The sequence below is a fragment of the Lygodium microphyllum genome, chromosome 5 (assembly GCF_053477565.2).
Source record: "Lygodium microphyllum isolate KBCC chromosome 5, Lygodium_microphyllum_v1.1.10, whole genome shotgun sequence".
Lineage (NCBI taxonomy): Eukaryota > Viridiplantae > Streptophyta > Polypodiopsida > Schizaeales > Lygodiaceae > Lygodium > Lygodium microphyllum.
Genome location: NC_141139.1, coordinates 112,824,819 through 112,833,115, shown reverse-complemented (window position 1 = coordinate 112,833,115; position 8,297 = coordinate 112,824,819).

The window sequence follows — 8,297 nt, the reverse complement described above, 5'->3', positions numbered from 1 at the left end:
CATATAATAGATTAGGGAATAATTTTTTATTATATAGGGTTTTTTTCCTATGTCAAGAAAAAATTTCTAAGTAGATAATATTTTCCTATATAGGATTTGTTTCCTATGCTGTGAAAAATCTTGTATATATGTAATTTTATTGACCTACTACATGGTGTTGAAGCATTTGGGGTCGAAAGTCTACTGCGGGGGTAAGAGAAAATAGGGTGAAGGGAGATTCAAGGAGAGGAGTAGAGAGAAGAGAAGGGATTCGAAGAAGTAGAAGAATAATCACAAAAAGAAATAGAAGATGTAGAAGAATACTGACAGAGGTGAAGCCTATCAGTTTATTTCTGTATTATGAGAAGATAAATCTCTTGTAGACAAAAATGTGCATAAATAATATCTTCCTCTATGTTGCTCAGATCACCAGTCTGATCCTCCATTGGCTCCGAAAGGGAGGTAAAATACCAGCACACTTAGCCAAAATTTTGCCAGATCACTCCTTCATCTCCCACTTCGAAGTGTTGTTCACTGCCTGAAAACAACGATCATGTGTCGTGCGATTTCACCGATCCCTCTTTTTACATAAAATCCTCTCAAAATGGCTGAAGGCTACCTACTTTCTTTTACATGTTATCCTAATTTAGAAGTTGTCTATAGTTTTAGGATTTTTACAAGAGATAATATCTAAAATATCAAAAATTGGCTACACTTGTCCAAAAATCTAATTTTTTTGAACCATGGATACCGACACTAATGTCTTAAATGATATTGGCTCTCTAGATCAATGAAAAAACCACACTCTAGAGCTTTTCACACGGTGTGCACATAGCGGCACGACATCCACCCCCTCCTAGCTTGCACATCCATGGCATGTGCCAAAGTTTTAAAGATCTGTAGTGTTAGAAGAAGTATCTTCTGCCATGTCAATGTCTTCATCTTCTACCTCTTCTTCTTCCATATTCTCATGTTCATCTGAGTATCCAACTCCTTCAACTCATATGCTGAAGGCTCCCTACGTTTAAAGAGCTTGATACGTTTTCCAGCCAACCATTGAATCGTTAGAGTTGTCCTATCCATCTCATTTAATGCATAGGTAGCATTATCAAAAACAAACCTTACCATGGATGGAAAAAACCACCTCTTTGCCATCTTCTGGCTGGCACTATGCTAATTTTCCAAACTGTTGTCATAAACTAGCACCCGGTCCCCTTCTTGTATAGCTCGTGGTCGAAGTCTATGGTACTTGTCAAACCTCTTCTTCTTCTTGACCCTTGCAATCTCTTCAGCTTTTTCATGGCTATCTCAATGTCTTCAGGCCTTCTTTCTAACTGTCTAATGCGTAGGACTAGCAACTCTTCTCTATTCAAACCCTCTTTCCATGGTAGAACACTCCAAGTAGCAATAGTCTCCCCAATAGGCATGATTGGCTATTGTCTATACATTAATTCAATAGACATATACCCTATAAGTGCACTATGAGTGGTCCTATAAGCCCATAAAGCAAACAGTAACATTCTTGGCCACTCTTTCATCTTGCCCTTGCATGACTTTACTAATGCCTTAATGATAGGTTGATAACCTCTTTCACTTTTGCCATTTGCTTCAAGATTATAGGGTAAAGTTAAAGCTATCTTAATACCCAATCATGAAAATAAGTCACAAGCCTCATCCACATCCAATTCTCCTCTATCAGCAACCATTTTACCAACACAACCATACCTGCAAAAAACTTCTTCTAATAAGAACCTGTAAACTCCTTGAGTAGTCTTTGTACTAAGAGCTCAACTTTCCACTTGATTTGTCTAGTCTTCTCGTGCAAGCACAAGATATCTTATATTCCATAAACCTGTAGGCATGGTAACCAGATCAATTACCCATTTGTAATGCATAGACAATGGATAGGTTGGTTGCAACCCATCTCTTTGCTTTACCATGGAATACATCTGATAGACATTGCATGATTCCACATAATGCTCCACATATTTATACATGTTTTTCCACCAATACTTCTCTTTGATCTTGGAAAATGTGCCCCAAACTCCTCTATGTCCAGCCCATAAGCTTCCATGAAACTCCTGCATCACCTGCTATTGAGAATCTCTATCTCCCAATACACGTACTAGAGCTCCTCTCTTTTTCTTTGCATGCTTCCGTAAATATCCCTCTTTCAAGAAAAACCCTTAATCTTTTCTTTAAATCCTTTTGAATTCAACTTTAGACCACTCAGTCTTCTTTATCATGAGGCTAAGATATTGGCCTATTTTCAACCAATCATCCTCATACAACTCTTCCAAAAATTGTGTTCTCATTGAAGCATAACATTGATGATGCTTTCTCTCTACTTCCCATCTCTTCTCCATGGCTGTAAGCTCTTTTCTTACTGCTGAAATCCTTGTGACAACAGTTGTACGTATAGTAACAGTAGCTACATACTCATTCCGTGCTGTCATAAAGTCATTTTCAACACCTATCGCATCATCTTCTTCATCTTCCATTAGCTCCTCTTCATCTCCAAACCTGACTTGATGCCAGGAGGCATATTCCACGGTGGATTCCGTGAGGTTTTACAGTGGATTCCGTAAACTTAGATGACCGGGGCTCATACGCAAAGAGGATTCTTTGTGCGAGAAGTTGATGGGGACGCCTGTCCTTTTCGGGCGTTTCATTAATTTAGTGTGTACATGGGTGATTCCATAGCGGGTGATTCCGCAAAATGCATATTAAATTAATAAACGTTTATGAGTTTAGAGTGCGCACTCGTAATAAATTAAGGTTAGGATTTATTTCTAACCAGTTGATTTATTTATGTAGCTGAAGACTGCTAGGTATTCACTTTTGTCGGTTTAATTGTGTTATTTTACTAACGATTGTGAATGCTTCAGTTGATGTGTAGAGATAGCAGCAGTGGCGGAGGAAAGCATTGGAGTCTAGCGGGTTTTCGATCTTTGGACTATATTTTGATAGGCGCCACGCCTATATTTTGATTATGTCTATAGAGACATCGATTATTTATTATTATTTTGTATGCGCTTATGCGCCTGGATATGTTATTTTTATTTGGACATTGAGATCGGGCGTGCCAGACACTATGGGCACCGTCCATTAGCTTTATTTTCTTATTTTTGGTAGAAAGCAAACTCAAAAGCTAAAAGCTTGTCATATTTTTGTAATTGGGCTATTTTTGAGCATAAAGATTGGAAATATATATTAAATACATGCTTTGTGAAGCGCTCACACAAGGCATGGGGGAGATTGAACCCAATTTGTCTCTTGTCTCATGTTGTGCTTGCTTTTACATTGGTTTTTGTGCTAAAAAGTAGAGTACTTTGTTCTTGGGGACCTTTGGGAATTCACTACGTGAGCTACCTGCGTCCGATCTGCGCACCAGTGGTATCAGAGCGGAGCAGAGATCAAGGGCTTCCAATCGCTACCAATCTGGGGCGAAGGCGGAGCTCCAAGAACAAACGGCCTCTACAGTCAATCTCGTCGCGAACCGTCGATACAGGCAGACTTCTGGCGATCAAGAACCCCTATTTCTACTATCAGATCGCGAAGGACCACTCTCTGTCGGCGGAGGACCACTCCCTCAACTCCATGAACAAGTCGTGATAAACAGTAAGAAAGCCATATCTCTTTCTTCAAAAAGCTTAGTTTAAAAGCTTAATACAAAGCTTAAGAACCTTAAAAGCTTCATAATCGTCGAATCGATCAAGAAGAGGAACTCCGAAAATTTCGCGCTGACAAAAACGCCCCCCCCCCTCACGATCAGAAAACGGCGGCCAGTTTAAGCTTATTAAGCTTAAGCTTAATAAATTAAGCTTAAATCATCAAGCTACTCTCAAGTCAGACAAGGCAGAGAAGTCTGTAAACTCCGGGTCCTGCGCACCAGAAGTCAAATTTCGCAAGTCGACTCTAAACAAGTCCTGCTAGTCCTGCAAATCGGCTAAGTCCAGCAAGTCAACAACCCTGATGCCAGGAGGCATATTCCACGGTGGATTCCGTGAGGTTTTACGGTGGATTCCGTAAACTTAGATGACCGGGGCTCATACGCAAAGAGGATTCTTTGTGCGAGAAGTTGATGGGGACGCCTGTCCTTTTCGGGCGTTTCATTAATTTAGTGTGTACATGGGTGATTCCATAGCGGGTGATTCCGCAAAATGCATATTAAATTAATAAACGTTTATGAGTTTAGAGTGCGCACTCGTAATAAATTAAGGTTAGGATTTATTTCTAACCAGTTGATTTATTTATGTAGCTGAAGACTGCTAGGTATTCACTTTTGTCGGTTTAATTGTGTTATTTTACTAACGACTGTGAATGCTTCAGTTGATGTGTAGAGATAGCAGTAGTGGCGGAGGAAAGCATTGGAGTCTAGCGGGTTTTCGATCTTTGGACTATATTTTGATAGGCGCCACGCCTATATTTTGATTATGTCTATAGAGACATCGATTATTTATTATTATTTTGTATGCGCTTATGCGCCTGGATATGTTATTTTTATTTGGACATTGAGATCGGGCGTGCCAGACACTATGGGCACCGTCCATTAGCTTTATTTTCTTATTTTTGGTAGAAAGCAAACTCAAAAGCTAAAAGCTTGTCATATTTTTGTAATTGGGCTATTTTTGAGCATAAAGATTAGAAATATATATTAAATACATGCTTTGTGAAGCACTCACACAAGGCATGGGGGAGATGGGGTTTTCTCTACCTGCAATATACCAAAAATGAGGGTTAAATGACTCTATATATGCAATGCACCATAACATGGCAATATCAGGAGTTGAGCAATTTACTATCATGCCCAGTAGAGGCAGACCATCAGTTTGTACCACTACATTAGCTCCCATAAAATACTCCCTATCACACTTAAGGGCTATCACTACACCCCAAAGCTCTCTTTTGACTTGAGAATACCACCATTGCCGTTCATTGAGGACCTTTTCTCCAAACCGAATGCCATACCTATTCCCATCAGCATCATCCTAACCCACTACCCAACCAATGCCAATTGGGATTGTATCCACAGTGAGAATAATAGGATGTCCATTCTCATGATTTTCTCTCTTTTGTGTTGGGACTGAAATCAACAAGCTCTTTAGCTTTTGAATTGCCTTCATATTTTGTTTTCCCCAACAAAACTTTTTCCCTTTTCTCAAGAGTTGATATAAACTTTCATCCACATGAGAAAAATGCGGAATCCATATCAAGTAAAAGACACATGCACCCAAAAATCTTCTCACCCTTGGATACATTCAAACATGTCTCCCCCCATCTTGCTTATGGCATCAATCTTTACTCGTGAGGGCTTTCTCCCATATGGTCTACACATGTGTTGATAACCCCCCAAAATTGTGCAAATTTAGGCACACAAGTATGATCTTCATTGGAAAATCTTAAGTAGTTTGATAATTTAATCTTGTAACTTAATTGTAAAATCTCAAGACAAGCATTGTAAAAGGTATGATCACATATTATAAAGTCATGACCTTAAAGTAGATGTGTGTTTCTTCTCCAAATTTGGAAGGTTGAAAAGTGAAAATAAAGGAATATTCTTGTAAGGAGCAAGTAACCATGTAAAACAAAAGTCTCAAAGAAATGAAAAGGTGGAAATGAAGAGCCGTGCAATTTGTGGGAAAAGGTGGTTTGGGGAGTTACAACTTCTCTTCCTCTCCTTTATCTAGCTTTTTGCACGTTTCTTCTCTCTTGGTTTTCGGGCACTCTCTTGCTTTCTCTTCTCTATGTGCTTTCTTGCTCTATCTATGGAAGAAGTGGGAGATAGTGAGGATGATGATGATGCTAATATATTGTGTGCTCTAGCTTGCTTCATTATTTTGTGTATGGATGGCTATGATTTTCTTGAAATGAAGAGGAGAATGTGTGTATGTGTATGGAGAATTATTATTGCAATTCCACGGCTATGGGGCACCCCAAAGCATATATTTTGCTTGCAATATGTTGAGTGGTGAAATGACTAGATTTTTGGTTGATTTTTGTTGTTTTTGAGGCTTGAATGGTTGATTTTTGATGGATTTTGAGTGATGATTAGTTGTTTTGGAAGTGTTTGAGAGTGTTTTGGATGAGTTTGATTATGTTTTGGAAGCTCATGTTAATTTCCAGTAGAAATATGATGCTCTGTTATGTTCTGATAGGTTCGGTTGAGGTTCTAATTGGTTTTGTTTAGCTTCTACTTGTTTTGTTTTTCTTCTGTATGAAGCATGGAGTAATGATTGATGGAAATTGAGAATGTTTGAAAGCTCATTTTATGGTTTTTGATAGTTTGAAATGGTTTCAGTATGAGTTATGAGGTTCTGATACTTTCTGTTCTCTAAACCTTCTGTTGAGCTTCTATAGAGCCTTTGTTTCCGTTTTGTTATGTCATGTATGCCTCTGTAATTATTCTATGGAATATATGTGAGACTTTGGGAAAGTTTTCTAGCCTTGGAAAGAGGTGAATGTAAACTCAAAAGATCTCAAGAAAGTGGAAGAAGCAGTTTCTGAAGACTCAAGAGGAGACTCCAGTGAAGTGACAGTGATGAGCTATGAGAAGTCATTATAGTGGCTCTGGTGACCTTTCATATCAGATACACCTTTTGGAAGGGGAATCCATTACCAAATAAGGATTATGATAAGCTATTATTGAGTATTGTAGTGAGAATATGATGTACTCTTGATTGAGAGAAAAAGAGAGAGTCAGAGATAGCCAATTCTATGCCAAACAATGTATCTATCTATGATAGCTCACTTACACATAGAAACCGTGATTTCGAGGCTCATATCTCATAGAGGGGAGGCCATTGATGCCTCTTATTTGCTATTGATGCAATCTCTCAGTCTGATCTATGCCCTCCATTGTTCCAACATCATCATTTGCTTCGGATTCTTCATCACCACCCTCCTGTCTATGAGATGGGAGCCTCAAAAGCGCGGTTTACACTTCCCTAGAAGGGCATAGGATTAACCCCCAAGTGGGCTGAGTTTGGGGTTAGTAGGTTGAGTCCAATGATTGCGAGTTAAGATATTAAAATCAGCTCCATCATCTATCAATGCATTGAAGGCATGTGGCTATTGGGTAGTGACCGTATATGCGCAGGTATGCGGGTGCCACATCTTCTTCCTCAACTTCCATTAATGTGGTGACTTGGACTTTGACAAGGGGCTCGAGCATGGGAGGCTTGTGCAATGGGTGCATGGGGAGGGTAGTACTTCTTTATGAAGCTCTCATTGAAGAAGCCTATCCTCTCTCCCTTGAGGGTCTCAAGCTCTACATTGCTGGTTTGGCTCATAGTGCAGACTTGAAAAGCTCCCAATCCCCTGAAATTCATGGTTTGTTTGTAGCCTTTTATTGAGAACAACAACACTAAGTTGCCTTGTTCAAATTCTTGCTTCTTGACATGCTTGTCAAACCAACTCTTGCGACGTGCCTTTTCACAAATCAATGCATGGATGGATAGAAGTCAAGTCCCTCACAAGTGTTCTAGTTCAATAAGGCAGTTGGTTCATGCCTCCTTTCTATCCCATCTCTCTTGAGTGGCTAGTCTCAAGCTTGGGATAAGGAACTCTATGGGTAAAATGGCTTCATTCCTATATGTTAACTTGAAAGAAATTTGTCATATTGTTGTTTTGTAGGTTGTTTGATAGGCCAATAAGGCTTCCATGAGCTCGTTGTCCCAGTCATTGTGCAAGGCAAAGACCACTTTGGTCAAGATGTTCACCAAGATCTTATTAGTAGACTCAGCTTGACCATTTTCTTTAGGGTAGTAGGGTGAGGAGTTTCAATGGATGATTAAAAAGGTTGATAGGAGGTGAGTGATCACTTCATTAATGAACTACATGCTTTGATCACTCATGAGTTCAATGGGGTAGTCAAATCGTGAGATCACCTGCTCCCAAAGGAACTTAGTAGTGGTTCTAGCATCATTTTTCCCCGTGGCTTGTGCTTCTATCCACTTTGTAAGGTAGTCGGTAGCTACAATTATGTACTTGGCTTGGGATGAGTATTGTATCGTAGGACTAATCAGTCCAATGAAGTCAAGTCCCCATTTCTCAAACAGTTGTCTTGCAATGATTGGGTCTCCATTTTTTCCTTGCAAATGGGTACCTAGGTTCGTTGAAACTTATCACAATGCTTGACAAATCGCGCTGCATCTCAAAAAAGAGTGGGCCACCATAGTTGAGACTACAACACATTGTGGCCTATCATGTCTCCGTTGAAGTGCCCTCTTGCAATTCCGTCATATGCTTCCACAAGTACACCATGCATCTTATGTTCACATACACATCTACATAGCAAGTTGTCATGCCCTAGCCTA